Below are 18,741 nucleotides of genomic sequence, written 5' to 3' on the forward strand. Positions count from 1 at the left end.
CATGGGTAGTTGATCAATAACATGGGTAGATGATCAATAACATGGGTAGATGATCAATAACATGGGTAGATGATCAATAACATGGGTAGATGTGTATAAACAACTGTAGATGATCAATAACATGGGTAGATGACCAATAACATGGGTAGTTGATCAATAACATGGGTAGATGATCAATAACATGGGTAGATGTATATAAACAACTGTAGTTGATCAATAACATGGGTAGATGATCAATAACATGGGTAGATTATCAATAACATGGGTAGATGATCAATAACATGGGTAGTTGATCAATAACATGGGTAGATGTGTATAAACAACTGTAGTTGATCAATAACATGGGTAGATGATCAATAACATGGGTAGATGATCAATAACATGGGTAGATGATCAATAACATGGGTAGATGATCAATAACATGGGTAGATGATCAATAACATGGGTAGATGATCAATAACATGGGTAGATGATCAATAACATGGGTAGATGATCAATAACATGGGTAGATGATCAATAACATGGGTAGATGATCAATAACATGGGTAGTTGATCAATAACATGGGTAGATGATCAATAACATGGGTAGATGATCAATACAATGATCAATAACATGGGTAGATGATCAATAACATGGGTAGATGATCAATAACATGGGTAGATGATCGATAACATGGGTAGATGTATGGGTAGATGATCAATAACATGGGTAGGTGATCAATATAACATGGGTAGATGATCAATAACATGGGTAGATGATCAATAACATGGGTAGATGATCAATAACATGGGTAGATGATCAATAACATGGGTAGATGTATATAGACAACTGTAGTCGATCAATAACATGGGTAGATGATCAATAACATGGGTGGGTAGATGATCAATAACATGGGTAGATGATCAATAACATGGGTAGATGATCAATAACATGGGTAGATGCCCCCAGTGGTAATCTATACTAACTGCAGGTGGCACGCTGTACTTAGGGAAAGGGGATACCTAGTCACTGAAATGTGTCTTCAGCTTTTTACCCACAAACCCTACTGACTCAGAGAGGGGCAGTGGGCTGCCTTAACCCACAAACCCCTCTGGCTCAGAGAGGCAATGGGCAGTGGGCTGCCTAACCCACAAACCCCTCTGGCTCAGAGAGGGGCAATGGGCTGCCTTAACCCACAAACCCCTCTGGCTCAGAGAGGGGCAGTGGGCTGCCTTAACCCACAAACCCCTCTGGCTCAAAGAGGGGCAGTGGGCTGCCTTAACCCACGTCTTTGGGGCCCAGGGAGCTGCTGTGGTTAACTGCCTTAACCCACGTCATCGGGGCCCAGGGAGCTGCTGTCTTAACTGCCTTAACCCACGTCATCGGGGCCCAGGGAGCTGCTGTGGTTAACTGCCTTAACCCACGTCATCGGGCCCAGGGAGCTGCTGTTGTTAACTGCCTTAACCCACGTCATCGGGGCCCAGGGAGCTGCTGTTGTTAACTGTCTTAACCCACGTCATCGGGGCCCAGGGAGCTGCTGTTGTTAACTGCCTTAACCCACGTCATCGGGGCCCAGGGAGCTGCTGTTGTTAACTGTCTTAACCCACGTCATCGGGGCCCAGGGAGCTGCTGTTGTTAACTGTCTTAACCCACATCATCGGGCCCAGGGAGCTGCTGTTGTTAACTGTCTTAACCCACGTCATCGGGCCCAGGGAGCTGCTGTTGTTAACTGCCTTAACCCACGTCATCGGGGCCCAGGGAGCTGCTGTTGTTAACTGTCTTAACCCACGTCATCGGGGCCCAGGGAGCTGCTGTTGTTAACTGTCTTAACCCACGTCATCGGGGCCCAGGGAGCTGCTGTTGTTAACTGCCTTAACCCACGTCATCGGGCCCAGGGAGCTGCTGTTGTTAACTGCCTTAACCCACGTCATCGAGGCCCTGGGAGCTGCTGTTGTTAACTGCCTTAACCCACGTCATCGGGGCCCAGGGAGCTGCTGTCGTTAACTGCCTTAACCCACGCCATCGGGGCCCTGGGAGCTGCTGTTGTTAACTGCCTTAACCCACGTCATCGGGGCCCAGGGAGCTGCTGTTGTTAACTGTCTTAACCCACGTCATCGAGGCCCTGGGGCTGCTGTTGTTAACTGCCTTAACCCACGTCATCGGGGTCCAGGGAGCTGCTGTTGTTAACTGTCTTAACCCAAGTCATCGGGGCCCAGGGAGCTGCTGTTGTTAACTGCCTCGCTCAACGGCAGAACGGAAGGTTTTCTCCCCACCTTGTCAGCTCGGGATTCAAACCAACAACCTTTCAGTTACTGGCCCAATGCTCTTAACCCGCTAGGCTACCTAGGCTTTGCACCAGTATCTATGGGGGCGGCAGGTAGCCTAGTTGTTAGAGCGTTGGACTAGTAACCAGCAGGTAGCCTAGTGGTTAGAGCGTTGGACTAGTAACCAGCAGGTACCTAGTGGTTAGAGCGTTGGACAGTAACCAGCAGGTAGCCTAGTGGTTAGAGCGTTGGACCAGTAACCAGCAGGTACCCTAGTGGTTAGAGCGTTGGACTAGTAACCAGCAGGTAGCCTAGTGGTTAGAGCGTTGGACTAGTAACCAGCAGGTAGCCTAGTGGTTAGAGCGTTGGACTAGTAACCAGCAGGTAGCCTAGTGGTTAGAGCGTTGGGACAGCAGGTAGCCTAGTGGTTAACGTTGGACTAGTAACCAGCAGGTAGCCTAGTGGTTAGAGCGTTGGACTAGTAACCAGCAGGTACCCTAGTGGTTGGAGCGTTGGACTAGTAACCAGCAGGTAGCCTAGTGGTTAGAGCGTTGGACTAGTAACCAGCAGGTACCCTAGTGGTTAGAGCGTTGGACTAGTAACCAGCAGGTAGCCTAGTGGTTAGAGCGTTGGACTAGTAACCAGCAGGTAGCCTAGTGGTTAGAGCGTTGGACTAGTAACCAGCAGGTAGCCTAGTGGTTAGAGCGTTGGACTAGTAACCAGCAGGTAGCCTAGTGGTTAGAGCGTTGGACTAGTAACCAGCAGGTAGCCTAGTGGTTAGAGTGTTGGACTAGTAACCAGCAGGTAGCCTAGTGGTTAGAGCGTTGGACCAGTAACCAGCAGGTAGCCTAGTGGTTAGAGCGTTGGACCAGTAACCAGCAGGTAGCCTAGTGGTTAGAGCGTTGGACCAGTAACCAGCAGGTAGTCTAGTGGTTAGAGCTGGGGTTAGTAACCGAAAGGTTGCTGGATCAAATCCCAGAGCTGACAAAGTAAAAATATGTTGTTCTGCCCCTGAACAAGACAGTTAACCCACTGTTCCTAGACCAGTTAACCCACTGTTCCCAGACCAGTTAACCCACTGTTCCTAGACCAGTTAACCCACTGTTCCCCGGTAGGCCGTCATTGTAAATAAGAATTAGTTCTTAACTGACTGGTGTAGGAACAGTGGGTTCCTGGTGTATGTCAATGGTAGTAGTGTACCTGCTGTGTGACTGCAGCCTCCGGTACTCTGCCCTCACTTCCTCCAAGCTGCACGGCCCGTCTTCATTACCGAGGAATATCCCTAAAACACATGTCGGTCAATAAGAAACCGTGCCCTTAACCACAGAGCTTTTCTGTACACATCAAAAGGGCATTGGGCTCCTCTCACCTTTCAGTAGCATCAGTCTGCTCAGGTGGGCTTCCTGCTCTTTCAGAAATCCTTTGGCGTGGTCCAAGATCTTCCACTGACCGACCAGACAACATTACAATCACACTTTACAATACAACACATTCAACTGAGGTTTCTTTTATCTGATCCATAATACCAATTTATCACCAGGTAGGTGAAGAAGCATCACCAGGTAGGTGAAGATCTACCTGCCTCACCAGGTAGGTGAAGATCTACCTGCCTCACCAGGAAGGTGAAGATCTACCTGCCTCACCAGGTAGGTGAAGATCAACCTGCATCACCAGGTAGGTGAAGATCTACCTACATCACCAGGTAGGTGAAGATCTACCTGCATCACTGTAGGTGAAGACCTGCCTCACCAGGTAGGTGAAGATCTACCTGCCTCACCAGGTAGGTGAAGATCTACCTGCATCACCAGGTAGGTGAAGATCTACCTGCCTCACCAGGTAGGTGAAGATCAACCTGCATCACCAGGTAGGTGAAAATCAACCTGCATCACCAGGTAGGTGAAGATCTACCTGCATCACCGGGTAGGTGTAGATATACCTGCATGGCCAGGTAGGTGAAGATGTTTTTGGAAAGTAGAGAAAGTCGACAATAACCAGTAACTTTGAATCAGAAAAGTATACCCTCCCTACCAAATCACACTTTCTCTACCCAGCAACAGTTAGCCAGCTAACCCCAAATCACCCCTCTCTACCCAGCAACAGTTAGCCAGCTAGCCCCAAATCACCCCTCTCTACCCAGCAACAGTTAGCCAGCTAACCCCAAATCACCCCTCTCTACCCAGCAACAGTTAGCCAGCTAGCCCCAAATCACCCCTCTCTACCCAGCAACAGTTAGCTAGCTAGCCCCAAATCACCCCGTCTCTACCCAGCAACAGTTAGCCAGCTAACCCCAAATCACCCTCTCTACCCAGCAACAGTTAGCCAGCTAGCCCCAAATCACCCCTCTCTACCCAGCAACAGTTAGCTAGCTAGCCCCAAATCACACTCTCTATCCAGCAACAGTTAGCCAGCTAACCACAAATCACCCCCTCTCTACCCAGCAACAGTTAGCCAGCTAGCCCCAAATCACACCCTCTCTACCCAGCAACAGTTAGCTAGCTAGCCCCAAATCACCCTCTCTACCCAGCAACAGTTAGCCAGCTAACCCCAAATCACCCCTCTCTACCCAGCAACATTTAGCCAGCCCCAAATCAGCCTACCCAGCAACAGTTACAGCTAACCCCCAAATCACACTCTACCCAGCAACAGTTAGCCAGCTAACCCCAAATCACACTCTCTACCCAGCAACAGTTAGCCAGCAAATCACACTCTCTATCCAGCAACAGTTAGCCAGCTAACCCCAAATCACACTCTACCCAGCAACAGTTAGTCAGCTAGCCCCAAATCACCCTCTCTACCCAGCAACAGTTAGCTAGCTAGCCCCAAATCACCCCTCTCTACCCAGCAACAGTTAGCCAGCTAACCCCAAATCACCCCCTCTCTACCCAGCAACAGTTAGACAGCTAGCCCCAAATCACCCCTCTCTACCCAGCAACAGTTAGCTAGCTAGCCCCAAATCACACTCTCTCTATCCAGCAACAGTTAGCCAGCTAACCGCAAATCACCCCCTCTCTACCCAGCAACAGTTAGCCAGCTAACCCCAAATCACACTCTATCCAGCAACAGTTAGCCAGCTAGCCCCAAATCACCCCCTCTCTACCCAGCAACAGTTAGCCAGCTAACCCCAAATCACCCCTCTCTACCCAGCAACAGTTAGCCAGCTAACCCCAAATCACACCCTCTCTACCCAACAACAGTTAGCCAGCTAGCCCCAAATCACACCCTCTCTACCCAGCAACAGTTAGCCAGCTAACCCCAAATCACCCCCTCTACCCAGCAACAGTTAGCCCCTAATCACACCCTCTCTACCCAGCAACAGTTAGCCCCTAATCACACCCTCTACCCAACACCAGTTAGCCAGCTAGCCCCAAATCACCCCCTCTCTACCCAGCAACAGTTAGCCAGCTAACCCCAAATCACCCCTCTCTACCCAGCAACAGCTAGCCCCTAATCACACCCTCTCTACCCAGCAACAGTTAGCCCCTAATCACACCCTCTCTACCCAGAAACAGTTAGCCCCTAATCACACCCTCTCTACCCAGAAACAGTTAGCCCCTAATCACACCCTCTCTACCCAGAAACAGTTAGTCTACCCAGCAACAGTTAGCCCCTAATCACACCCTCTCTACCCAGAAACAGTTAGCCCCTAATCACACCCTCTCTACCCAGAACCAGTTAGCCCCTAATCACACCCTCTCCACCCAACAACAGTTAGCCCCTAATCACACCCTCTCTACCCAACAACAGTTAACCAGTTAGCCCCTAATCACACCCTCTCTACCCAGCAACAGTTAGCCCCTAATCACACCCTCTCTACCCAACAACAGTTAGCCCCTAATCACACCTCTCTACCCAGCAACAGTTAGCCCCTAATCACACCCTCTCTACCCAACAACAGTTAGCCCCTAATCACACCCTCTCTACCCAGCAACAGTTAGCCCCTAATCACACCCTCTCTACCCAGCAACAGTTAGCCCCTAATCACACCCTCTCTACCCAACAACAGTTAACCAGTTAGCCCCTAATCACACCCTCTCTACCCAACAACAGTTAACCAGTTAGCCCCTAATCACACCCTCTCTACCCAGCAACAGTTAGCCCCTAATCACACCCTCTCTACCCAACAACAGTTAACCAGTTAGCCCCTAATCACACCCTCTCTACCCAACAACAGTTAGCCCCTAATCACACCCTCTCTACCCAACACCAGTTAGCCAGCTAGCCCCAAATCACCCCTCTCTACCCAGCAACAGTTAGCCAGCTAACCCCAAATCACCTCTCTACCCAGCAACAGCTAGCCCCTAATCACACCCTCTCTACCCAGCAACAGTTAGCCCCTAATCACACCCTCTCTACCCAGAAACAGTTAGCCCCTAATCACACCTCTCTACCCAGAAACAGTTAGCCCCTAATCACACCCTCTCTACCCAGAAACAGTTAACCCCTAATCACACCCTCTCTACCCAGCAACAGTTAGCCCCTAATCACACCCTCTCTACCCAGAAACAGTTAGCCCCTAATCACACCCTCTCTACCCAGAACCAGTTAGCCCTAATCACACCCTCTCTACCCAACAACAGTTAGCCCCTAATCACACCCTCTACCCAACAACAGTTAACCAGTTAGCCCCTAATCACACCCCTCTCTACCCAGCAACAGTTAGCCCCTAATCACACCCTCTCTACCCCACACAACACACCCTCTCTACCCAGCAACAGTTAGCCCCTAATCACACCCTCTCTACCCAACAACAGTTAGCCCCTAATCACACCCTCTCTACCCAGCAACAGTTAGCCCCTAATCACACCTCTCTACCCAGCAACAGTTAGCCCCTAATCACACCCTCTCTACCCAACAACAGTTAACAGTTAGCCCCTAATCACACCCTCTCTACCCAACAACAGTTAACCAGTTAGCCCCTAATCACACCCTCTCTACCCAGCAACAGTTAGCCCCTAATCACACCCTCTCTACCCAACAACAGTTAACCAGTTAGCCCCTAATCACACCCTCTCTACCCAACAACAGTTAACCCCTAATCACACCCTCTCTACCCAACAACAGTTAGCCCCTAATCACACCCTCTCTACCCAGCAACAGTTAGCCAGAAACAGTTAGCCCCTAATCACCTCTCTACCCCAACAGTTAACCTCTAATCACACCCTCTCTACCCAGCAACAGTTAGCCCCTAATCACACCCTCTCTACCCAGCAACAGTTAGCCAGCTAGCCCCTAATCACCCCCTCTCTACCCAGCAACAGTTAGCCAGCTAGCCCCAAATCACACCCCTCTCTACCCAGCAACAGTTAGCCCCTAATCACACCCTCTCTACCCAGCAACAGTTAGCCAGTTAGCCCCTAATCACACCCTCTCTACCCAGCAACAGTTAGCCCCTAATCACACCCTCTCTACCCAGCAACAGTTAGCCCCTAATCACACCCTCTCTACCCAACAACAGTTAGCCAGCTAGCCCCAAATCCCTCTCTACCCAGCAACAGTTAGCCAGCTAACCCCAAATCACCCCTCTCTACCCAGCAACAGCTAGCCCCTAATCACACCCTCTCTACCCAGCAACAGTTAGCCCCTAATCACACCCTCTCTACCCAGAAACAGTTAGCCCCTAATCACACCCCTCTCTACCCAGCAACAGTTAGCCCCTAATCACACCCTCTCTACCCAGAAACAGTTAACCCTAATCACACCCTCTCTACCCAGCAACAGTTAGCCCCTAATCACACCCTCTCTACCCAGAAACAGTTAGCCCCTAATCACACCCTCTCTACCCAGAACCAGTTAGCCCCTAATCACACCCTCTCTACCCAACAACAGTTAGCCCCTAATCACACCCTCTCTACCCAACAACAGTTAACCAGTTAGCCCCTAATCACACCCTCTCTACCCAGCAACAGTTAGCCCCTAATCACACCCTCTCTACCCAGCAACAGTTAGCCCCTAATCACACCCTCTCTACCCAGCAACAGTTAGCCCCTAATCACACCCTCTCTACCCAACAACAGTTAGCCCCTAATCACACCCTCTCTACCCAGCAACAGTTAGCCCCTAATCACACCCTCTCTACCCAGCAACAGTTAGCCCCTAATCACACCTCTCTACCCAACAACAGTTAACCAGTTAGCCCCTAATCACACCCTCTCTACCCAACAACAGTTAACCAGTTAGCCCCTAATCACACCCTCTCTACCCAGCAACAGTTAGCCCCTAATCACACCCTCTCTACCCAACAACAGTTAACCAGTTAGCCCCTAATCACACCCTCTCTACCCAACAACAGTTAACCCCTAATCACACCCTCTCTACCCAACAACAGTTAACCCCTAATCACACCCTCTCTACCCAACAACAGTTAACCCTAATCACACCTCTCTACCCAGCAACAGTTAACCCCTAATCACACCCTCTCTACCCAGAAACAGTTAGCCCCTAATCACACCCTCTCTACCCAGCAACAGTTAGCCCCTAATCACACCCTCTCTACCCAGAAACAGTTAGCCCTAATCACACCCTCTCTACCCAACAACAGTTAGCCCCTAATCACACCCTCTCTACCCAACAACAGTTAGCCCCTAATCACACCCTCTCTACCCAGAAACAGTTAGCCCCTAATCACACCCTCTCTACCCAGCAACAGTTAGCCCCTAATCACACCCTCTCTACCCAGAACCAGTTAGCCCCTAATCACACCCTCTCTACCCAACAACAGTTAGCCCCTAATCACACCCTCTCTACCCAGCAACAGTTAGCCAGTTAGCCCTAATCACCCTCTCTATCCAGCAACAGTTAGCCCCTAATCACACCCTCTCTACCCAGAAACAGTTAGCCCCTAATCACACCCTCTCTACCCAGAAACAGTTAGCCCTAATCACACCCTCTCTACCCAGAAACAGTTAGCCCCTAATCACACCCTCTCTACCCAGAAACAGTTAGCCAGTTAGCCCCTAATCACACCCTCTCTACCCAGAAACAGTTAGCCCCTAATCACACCTCTCTACCCAGAAACAGTTAGCCAGTTAGCCCCTAATCACACCTCTCTACCCAACAACAGTTAGCCCCTAATCACACCCTCTCCACCCAACAACAGTTAGCCCCTAATCACACCCTCTCCACCCAACAACAGTTAGCCAGTTAGCCCCTAATCACACCCTCTCTACCCAACAACAGTTAGCCCCTAATCACACCCTCTCTACCCAACAACAGTTAGCCCCTAATCACACCCTCTCTACCCAGCAACAGTTAACCCCTAATCACACCCTCTCTACCCAACAACAGTTAGCCCCTAATCACACCCTCTCTACCCAGCAACAGTTAACCAGTTAGCCCCTAATCACACCCTCTCTACCCAGCAACAGTTAGCCCCTAATCACACCCTCTCTACCCAGCAACAGTTAGCCAGTTAGCCCCTAATCACACCCCTCTACCCAACAACAGTTAACCATTTAGCCCCTAATCACCCCCTCTACCCAGCAACAGTTAGCCAGTTAGCCCCTAATCACACCTCTCTACCCAACAACAGTTAACCAGTTAGCCCCTAATCACACCCTCTACCCAGCAACAGTTAGCCCCTAATCACCCCTCTCTACCCAACAACAGTTAGCCCCTAATCACACCCTCTCTACCCAGCAACAGTTAGCCCCTAATCACACCCTCTCTACCCAACAACAGTTAGCCCCTAATCACACCTCTCTACCCAGCAACAGTTAGCCCCTAATCACAACTCTCTACCCAGCAACAGTTAGCCCTAATCACACCCTCTCCACCCAGAAACAGTTAGCCCTAATCACACCCTCTCTACCCAGCAACAGTTAGCCCCTAATCACACCCTCTCCACCCAACAACAGTTAGCCAGTTAGCCCCTAATCACACCCTCTACCCAGCAACAGTTAGCCCCTAATCACACCCTCTCCACCCAACAACAGTTAGCCAGTTAGCCCCTAATCACACCCTCTCCACCCAACAACAGTTAGCCAGTTAGCCCTAATCACACCCTCTCTACCCAGAAACAGTTAACCAGTTAGCCCCTAATCACACCCTCTCTACCCAACAACAGTTAGCCAGTTAGCCCCTAATCACACCCTCTACCCAGAAACAGTTAACCAGTTAGCCCCTAATCACACCCTCTCTACCCAACAACAGTTAACCAGTTAGCCCCTAATCACACCTCTCTACCCAACAACAGTTAACCCCTAATCACACCTCTCTACCCAACAACAGTTAGCCAGTTAGCCCCTAATCACACCCTCTCTACCCAACAACAGTTAGCCAGTTAGCCCCTAATCACACCCTCGCTACCCAACAACAGTTAACCAGTTAGCCCCTAATCACACCCTCTCTACCCAGAACCAGTTAGCCCCTAATCACACCCTCTCTACCCAACAACAGTTAGCCCCTAATCACACCCTCTCTACCCAGCAACAGTTAGCCAGTTAGCCCCTAATCACCCCTCTCTATCCAGCAACAGTTAGCCCCTAATCACACCCTCTCTACCCAGAAACAGTTAGCCCCTAATCACACCCTCTACCCAGAAACAGTTAGCCCCTAATCACACCTCTCTACCCAGAAACAGTTAGCCCCTAATCACACCCCTCTACCCAGAAACAGTTAGCCAGTTAGCCCCTAATCACACCCTCTCTACCCAGAAACAGTTAGCCCCTAATCACACCCTCTCTACCCAGAAACAGTTAGCCAGTTAGCCCCTAATCACACCCTCTCTACCCAACAACAGTTAGCCCTAATCACACCCTCTCCACCCAACAACAGTTAGCCCCTAATCACACCCTCTCCACCCAACAACAGTTAGCCAGTTAGCCCCTAATCACACCTCTCTACCCAACAACAGTTAGCCCCTAATCACACCCCTCTACCCAACAACAGTTAGCCCCTAATCACACCCTCTCTACCCAGCAACAGTTAACCCCTAATCACACCTCTCTACCCAACAACAGTTAGCCCTAATCACACCTTCTACCCAGCAACAGTTAACCAGTTAGCCCCTAATCACACCCTCTCTACCCAGCAACAGTTAGCCCTAATCACACCCCTTCTACCCAGCAACAGTTAGCCAGTTAGCCCCTAATCACACCCCTCTACCCAACAACAGTTAACCATTTAGCCCCTAATCACCCCCTCTCTACCCAGCAACAGTTAGCCAGTTAGCCCCTAATCACACTCTCTACCCAACAACAGTTAACCAGTTAGCCCTAATCACACCCTCTCTACCCAGCAACAGTTAGCCCCTAATCACCCCTCTCTACCCAACAACAGTTAGCCCCTAATCACACCCTCTCCCAGCAACAGTTAGCCCCTAATCACACCCTCTACCCAACAACAGTTAGCCCCTAATCACACCTCTCTACCCAGCAACAGTTAGCCCCTAATCACACCTCTCTACCCAGCAACAGTTAGCCCCTAATCACACCCTCTCCACCCAGAAACAGTTAGCCCCTAATCACACCCTCTCTACCCAGCAACAGTTAGCCCCTAATCACACCCTCTCCACCCAACAACAGTTAGTCTACCCAGCCAGTTAGCCCCTAATCACACCCTCTCCACCCAACAATGCTACAGCAACAGTTAGCCCCTAATCACACCTCTCCACCCAACAACAGTTAGCCAGTTAGCCCCTAATCACACCCTCTCCACCCAACAACAGTTAGCCAGTTAGCCCCTAATCACCCTCTCTACCCAGAAACAGTTAACCAGTTAGCCCCTAATCACACCCTCTCTACCCAACAACAGTTAGCCAGTTAGCCCCTAATCACACCCCTCTACCCAGAAACAGTTAACCAGTTAGCCCCTAATCACACCCTCTCTACCCAACAACAGTTAACCAGTTAGCCCCTAATCACACCTCTCTACCCAACAACAGTTAACCCCTAATCACACCTCTCTACCCAACAACAGTTAGCCAGTTAGCCCCTAATCACACCCTCTCTACCCAACAACAGTTAGCCAGTTAGCCCTAATCACACCTCGCTACCCAACAACAGTTAACCAGTTAGCCCTAATCACACCCTCTCTACCCAACAACAGTTAGCCCCTAATCACACCCTCTCTACCCAACAACAGTTAGCCCCAATCACACCCTCTCTACCAACAACAGTTAGCCCTAATCACACCCTCTCTACCCAACAACAGTTAGCCAGTTAGCCCTAATCACACCCTCTCTACCCAGAAACAGTTAGCCAGCTAACCCCTAATCACACCCTCTCTACCCAACAACAGTTAGCCAGTTAGCCCCTAATCACACCCTCTACCCAGAAACAGTGAGCCCCTAATCACACCCTCTCCACCCAGCAACAGTTAACCAGTTAGCCCCTAATCACACCCTCTCTACCCAACAACAGTTAGCCCCTAATCACACCCTCTCTACCCAGAAACAGTTAGCCCTAATCACACCCTCTCTACCCAGCAACAGTTAGCCCCTAATCACACCCTCTCTACCCAGAAACAGTTAGCCCCTAATCACACCCTCTCTACCCAGAAACAGTTAGCCAGTTAGCCCCTAATCACACCCTCTCTACCCAACAACAGTTAGCCCCTAATCACACCTCTCCACCCAACAACAGTTAGCCCCTAATCACACCCTCTCCACCCAACAACAGTTAGCCAGTTAGCCCCTAATCACACCCTCTACCCAACAACAGTTAGCCCCTAATCACACTCTCTACCCAACAACAGTTAGCCCCTAATCACACCCTCTCTACCCAGCAACAGTTAACCCTAATCACACCTCTCTACCCAACAACAGTTAGCCCCTAATCACACCCTCTCTACCCAGCAACAGTTAACCAGTTAGCCCCTAATCACACCCTCTCTACCCAGCAACAGTTAGCCCCTAATCACACCCTCTCTACCCAGCAACAGTTAGCCAGTTAGCCCCTAATCACACCTCTCTACCCAACAACAGTTAACCATTTAGCCCCTAATCACCCCTCTCTACCCAGCAACAGTTAGCCAGTTAGCCCCTAATCACACCCTCTCTACCCAACAACAGTTAACCAGTTAGCCCTAATCACACCCTCTCTACCCAGCAACAGTTAGCCCTAATCACCCCTCTACCCAACAACAGTTAGCCCCTAATCACACCTCTCTACCCAGCAACAGTTAGCCCCTAATCACACCCTCTCTACCCAACAACAGTTAGCCCCTAATCACACCCTCTCTACCCAGCAACAGTTAGCCCCTAATCACAACCTCTACCCAGCAACAGTTAGCCCCTAATCACACCCCTCCACCCAGAAACAGTTAGCCCCTAATCACACCCTCTACCCAGCAACAGTTAGCCCCTAATCACACCCTCTCCACCAACAACAGTTAGCCAGTTACTAATCACACCCCTCTACCCAGCAACAGTTAGCCCCTAATCACACCTCTCCACCCAACAACAGTTAGCCAGTTAGCCCCTAATCACACCCTCTCCACCAACAACAGTTAGCCAGTTAGCCCCTAATCACACCCTCTCTACCCAGAAACAGTTAACCAGTTAGCCCTAATCACACCCTCTACCCAACAACAGTTAGCCAGTTAGCCCCTAATCACACCCTCTCTACCCAGAAACAGTTAACCAGTTAGCCCCTAATCACACCCTCTCTACCCAACAACAGTTAACCAGTTAGCCCCTAATCACACCCTCTCTACCCAACAACAGTTAACCCTAATCACACCTCTCTACCCAACAACAGTTAGCCAGTTAGCCCCTAATCACACCCTCTCTACCCAACAACAGTTAGCCAGTTAGCCCCTAATCACACCTCGCTACCCAACAACAGTTAACCAGTTAGCCCCTAATCACACCCTCTCTACCCAACAACAGTTAGCCCCTAATCACAACCCAACAACAGTTAGCCCCTAATCACACCTCTCTACCCAACAACAGTTAGCCCCTAATCACACCCTCTCTACAACAACAGTTAGCCAGTTAGCCCCTAATCACACCCTCTCTGCCCAGAAACAGTTAGCCAGCTAACCCCTAATCACACCTCTCTACCCAACAACAGTTAGCCAGTTAGCCCCTAATCACCCTCTCTACCAGAAACAGTGAGCCCCTAATTACACCCTCTCCACCCAGCAACAGTTAACCAGTTAGCCCCTAATCACCCTCTCTACCAACAACAGTTAGCCCTAATCACACCCTCTCTACCCAGAAACAGTTAGCCCCTAATCACACCCTCTCTACCCAGCAACAGTTAGCCCCTAATCACACCCTCTCTACCCAGAAACAGTTAGCCCCTAATCACACCCCTCTCTACCCAGCAACAGTTAACCAGTTAGCCCCTAATCACACCCTCTACCCAACAACAGTTAGCCCCTAATCACCCCTCTACCCAGAAACAGTTAGCCCTAATCACACCCTCTCTACCCAGAAACAGTTAGCCCCTAATCACACCCTCTCTACCCAGCAACAGTTAGCCCCTAATCACACCCTCTCTACCCAGAAACAGTTAACCAGTTAGCCCCTAATCACCCCCTCTACCCAACAACAGTTAGCCCCTAATCACACCCTCTCTACCCAACAACAGTTAGCCCCTAATCACACCCTCTACCCAACAACAGTTAACCCCTAATCACACGCTCTCTACCCAACAACAGTTAACCCCTAATCACACCTACATGAAGGAGAGGAACTGAGGAAGATAATTTCAGATTGTTTAGCCATCTCTATATTTCTCTCACCTTGGCAGGCATCTTGTCGGATGTGGGACAGACCACGGTGTTGAGCGTCTCGAACAGGGTGGCCAGGTTGGCCCGGTGTCGGGCCTGCAGAGCCCGTCTTCTCCTTCCGGTGCTCCTCCGTGTCCTGTTTCCTCCGGAGCCCGGTCGGACCGGTACGGCCTCGTCTGGACATCCTGATGTATTAATGGGTTATATACAATAATAATAATAATAAGACACTACACGGGTTATTAAGAGTTACATCGGTCGACAACAACAAGATGGCTACCGAGCACTGATTTAGCTGTTTTTAGATACTTGATTAAGTTTAGAGTTGGATAATATATCCACAGACCTTATTATGTTGTTGTTGCTACCTTACCTTTTTTTGAAATCCTTTATAAATGTTATGTTAACAAACTGTCCGCGTTTTCTGTTAAATTGTTATGGAAAATGATCTTATAGTGTGATTTTGTCAGATGAACGGCGGTAAAGAGGCTCCAACCGTCTCATCAACCGGCAGTATTGAGATCAGTGATGCCAATTTAGCAATTTTGTTGCTAGATTTAGAAAAAGCAAAAAATAAGAATCAAACTGCACCTAGCAACAAATTTAGATACTTTAAAAAAATAAAACTTTTAGCAACTTTTGATGAGGTGACTCAAACGCTAAAATGCATTTTTCCTCTAAATGACACACAAAAAAAACGATGTTCTCGGTCACAACACGTGTCTGGCTGCAAAAATGCGTTGTGAGTGACGTCAGCAGCCATTTCGGTAAATTGCAAATTAATCGTCGGCTGACTGCAGCAGTAGTAGTAGTGGTGGTAGTAGTACGGGTTCCACGAGACAAAACCCAATGAATATAGATGGTCACAAATGTTTTGATCCTGGACATAACTTACAACATTAATCAACATGTCTCAATCAAAATTGTACAGAAAGGGGTGGGAGTCTGTACCTGAATTTAAAGGGTGGCTGGAGCCGGTAATTGGGGATGATTGACGGGCACACTGTGCGTACTGCAAATCAGAAATGCTTTGCAAAAAAAATGTATGACATCAAAAATATTGTGCTACAGCAAAGTATATAAATAAATCAAAACCTTTCAACCCCGCAACGCCGTCTACATTACCACAGGTGGTTAAGAAAGTGGAGAACTGCAGAAGCCACGATAGCAATGGCCACTGCAAAGCATTTATTCCATGCTAGCATGCGACCATTTAAAGTATGGCTTGCAAAGCTGCCTTTTCAGATTCTGTGGCAGCAACAAACTTCCAAATGGACCGCACCAAGTGCACAGAAATGATTAGGGGAGTACTGGCTCCTTATTTTCCTGAAAAGGGTAACATCAGATGTAGGGGATGAGAAGTTCAGTCTCCTTTTGGATGAGTCCACTGATGTCAGTTTCTCGAAATACCTGGGTGTGGTGATTTGGTATTTCAACGCTAAAAAAACGAACCGTTGTGTCCACATTTCCCGGGCTGGTTGAATTGGAGGGGGAAGGGGGCGATGCCAGATCAATAGTAAAGGCGGTAAGGTAAGTGTAACCTTGAAAAAGATACTCTTCAGGGTGTTGGCACTGATAATGCGTTTGTGATGACTGGGGTGCACAATATTTTAAAGGAAGAATGTGCATTTCCTAATTTGGTTTTCAGTCTTTACAATTGGCTGTCAGTGCAGCATCCACAGAACCATCCCTAGGAGTGTTGAGTACTTAACCCATCCCTAGGAGTGTTGAGTACTTAAACCATCCCTAGGAGTGTTGAGTACTTAAACCATCCCTAGGAGTGTTGAGTACTTAAACCATCCCTAGGAGTGTTGGGTACTTCATCAGGGAACCCATCCCTAGGAGTGTTGAGTACTTAACCCATCCCTAGGAGTGTTGAGTACTTAAACCATCCCTAGGAGTGTTGAGTACTTAAACCATCCCTAGGAGTGTTGAGTACTTAAACCATCCCTAGGAGTGTTGAGTACTTAAACCATCCCTAGGAGTGTTGGGTACTTCATCAGGGAACCCATCCCTAGGAGTGTTGAGTACTTAACCCATCCCTAGGAGTGTTGAGTACTTAAACCATCCCTAGAGTGTTGAGTACTTAAACCATCCCTAGGAGTGTTGAGTACTTAAACCATCCCTAGGAGTGTTGAGTACTTAACCCATCCCTAGGAGTGTTGAGTACTTAAACCATCCCTAGGAGTGTTGAGTACTTAACCCATCCCTAGGAGTGTTGAGTACTTAAACCATCCCTAGGAGTGTCCTTGTGTCTCTCCTGGTGTCTCTCCTTGCTGTTCATATGAAACGGTGGTGTCTCTCCTGGTGTCTCTCCTTGTGTCTCTCCTTGCCATTCATATGAAACGGTGGTGTCTCTCCTTGTGTCTCTCCTGGTGTCTCTCCTGTGTCTCTCCTTGCTGTTCATATGAAACGGTGGTGTCTCTCCTGGTGTCTCTCCTTGCTGTTCATATGAAACGGTGGTGTCTCTCCTGGTGTCTCTCCTTGTGTCTCTCCTTGCCATTCATATGAAACGGTGGTGTCTCTCCTGGTGTCTCTCCTGGTGTCTCTCTTGCTGTTCATATGAAACGGTGGTGTCTCTCCTGGTGTCTCTCCTTGCCATTCATATGAAACGGTGGTGTCTCTCCTTGTGTCTCTCCTGGTGTCTCTCCTGGTGTCTCTCCTTGCTGTTCATATGAAACGGTGGTGTCTCTCCTGGTGTCTCTCCTTGCCATTCATATGAAACGGTGGTGTCTCTCCTTGTGTCTCTCCTGGTGTCTCTCCTGGTGTCTCTCCTTGCTGTTCATATGAAACGGTGGTGTCTCTCCTGGTGTCTCTCCTGGTGTCTCTCCTTGCCATTCATATGAAACGGTGGTGTCTCTCCTGGTGTCTCTCCTGGTGTCTCTCCTTGCCATTCATATGAAACGGTGGTGTCTCTCCTGGTGTCTCTCCTGGTATCTCTCCTTGCTGTTCATATGAAACGGTGGTGTCTCTCCTGGTGTCTCTCCTTGCTGTTCATATGAAACGGTGGTGTCTCTCCTTGTGTCTCTCCTGGTGTCTCTCCTTGCTGTTCATATGAAACGGTGGTGTCTCTCCTGGTGTCTCTCCTGGTGTCTCTCCTGGTGTCTCTCCTGGTGTCTCTCCTGGTTTCTCTACTTGCCATTCATATGAAACGGTGGTGTCTCTCCTTGCCATTCATATGAAACGGTGGTGTCTCTCCTGGTGTCTCTCCTGGTGTCTCTCCTTGCCATTCATATGAAACGGTGGTAAATGTCGCCACCCAGAGGCAGCTGAGACAAATGTAATTCATAATGGCAATGTCCTTACCTCAATTAGATTTGCTCAACTCCTGCATCCTCTCTCCTCCATCTTCTCTCTCCTCCATCCTCTCTCTCCTCCATCCTCTCTCTCCTGCATCCTCTCTCTCCTCCATCCTCTCTCTCCTCCATCTTCTCTCCTCTATCCTCTCTCTCCTCCATCCTCTCTCTCCATCCTCCTCTCTCTCCTCCATCCTCTCTCTCCTCCATCCTCTCTCTCTCCTCCATCCTCTTCTCCTGCATCCTCTCTCCTCCATCCTCTCTCCTCCATCTTCTCTCCTCTATCCTCTCTCTCCTCCATCCCTCTCTCCTCCATCCTCTCTCTCCTCCATCCTCTCTCTCCTCCATCCTCTCTCTCTCTCCTCCATCTCTCTCTCCTCCATCCCTCTCTCTCCTCCATCCTCTCTCTCCTCCATCCTTTCTCTCCTCCATCCTCTCTCTCCTCCATCCTCTCTCTCCTCCATCCTCTTTCTCTCCTCCATCCTCTCTCTCCTCCATCCTCTCCTCCATCCTCTCGCCTCCATCC

The 18,741-nt window shown here is 49.4% G+C and overlaps 1 pseudogene; it reads right to left on the reverse strand.

Moving 5' to 3' along the window:
- Positions 1 to 15,103, reverse strand: part of LOC127925398 (stimulated by retinoic acid gene 8 protein-like) — a 37,915-nt pseudogene extending 22,812 nt beyond the window's left edge.
- Positions 15,104 to 18,741: the final 3,638 nt, after the last annotated feature.

Source organism: Oncorhynchus keta, unplaced genomic scaffold (assembly GCF_023373465.1).
Source record: "Oncorhynchus keta strain PuntledgeMale-10-30-2019 unplaced genomic scaffold, Oket_V2 Un_contig_5531_pilon_pilon, whole genome shotgun sequence".
Lineage (NCBI taxonomy): Eukaryota > Metazoa > Chordata > Actinopteri > Salmoniformes > Salmonidae > Oncorhynchus > Oncorhynchus keta.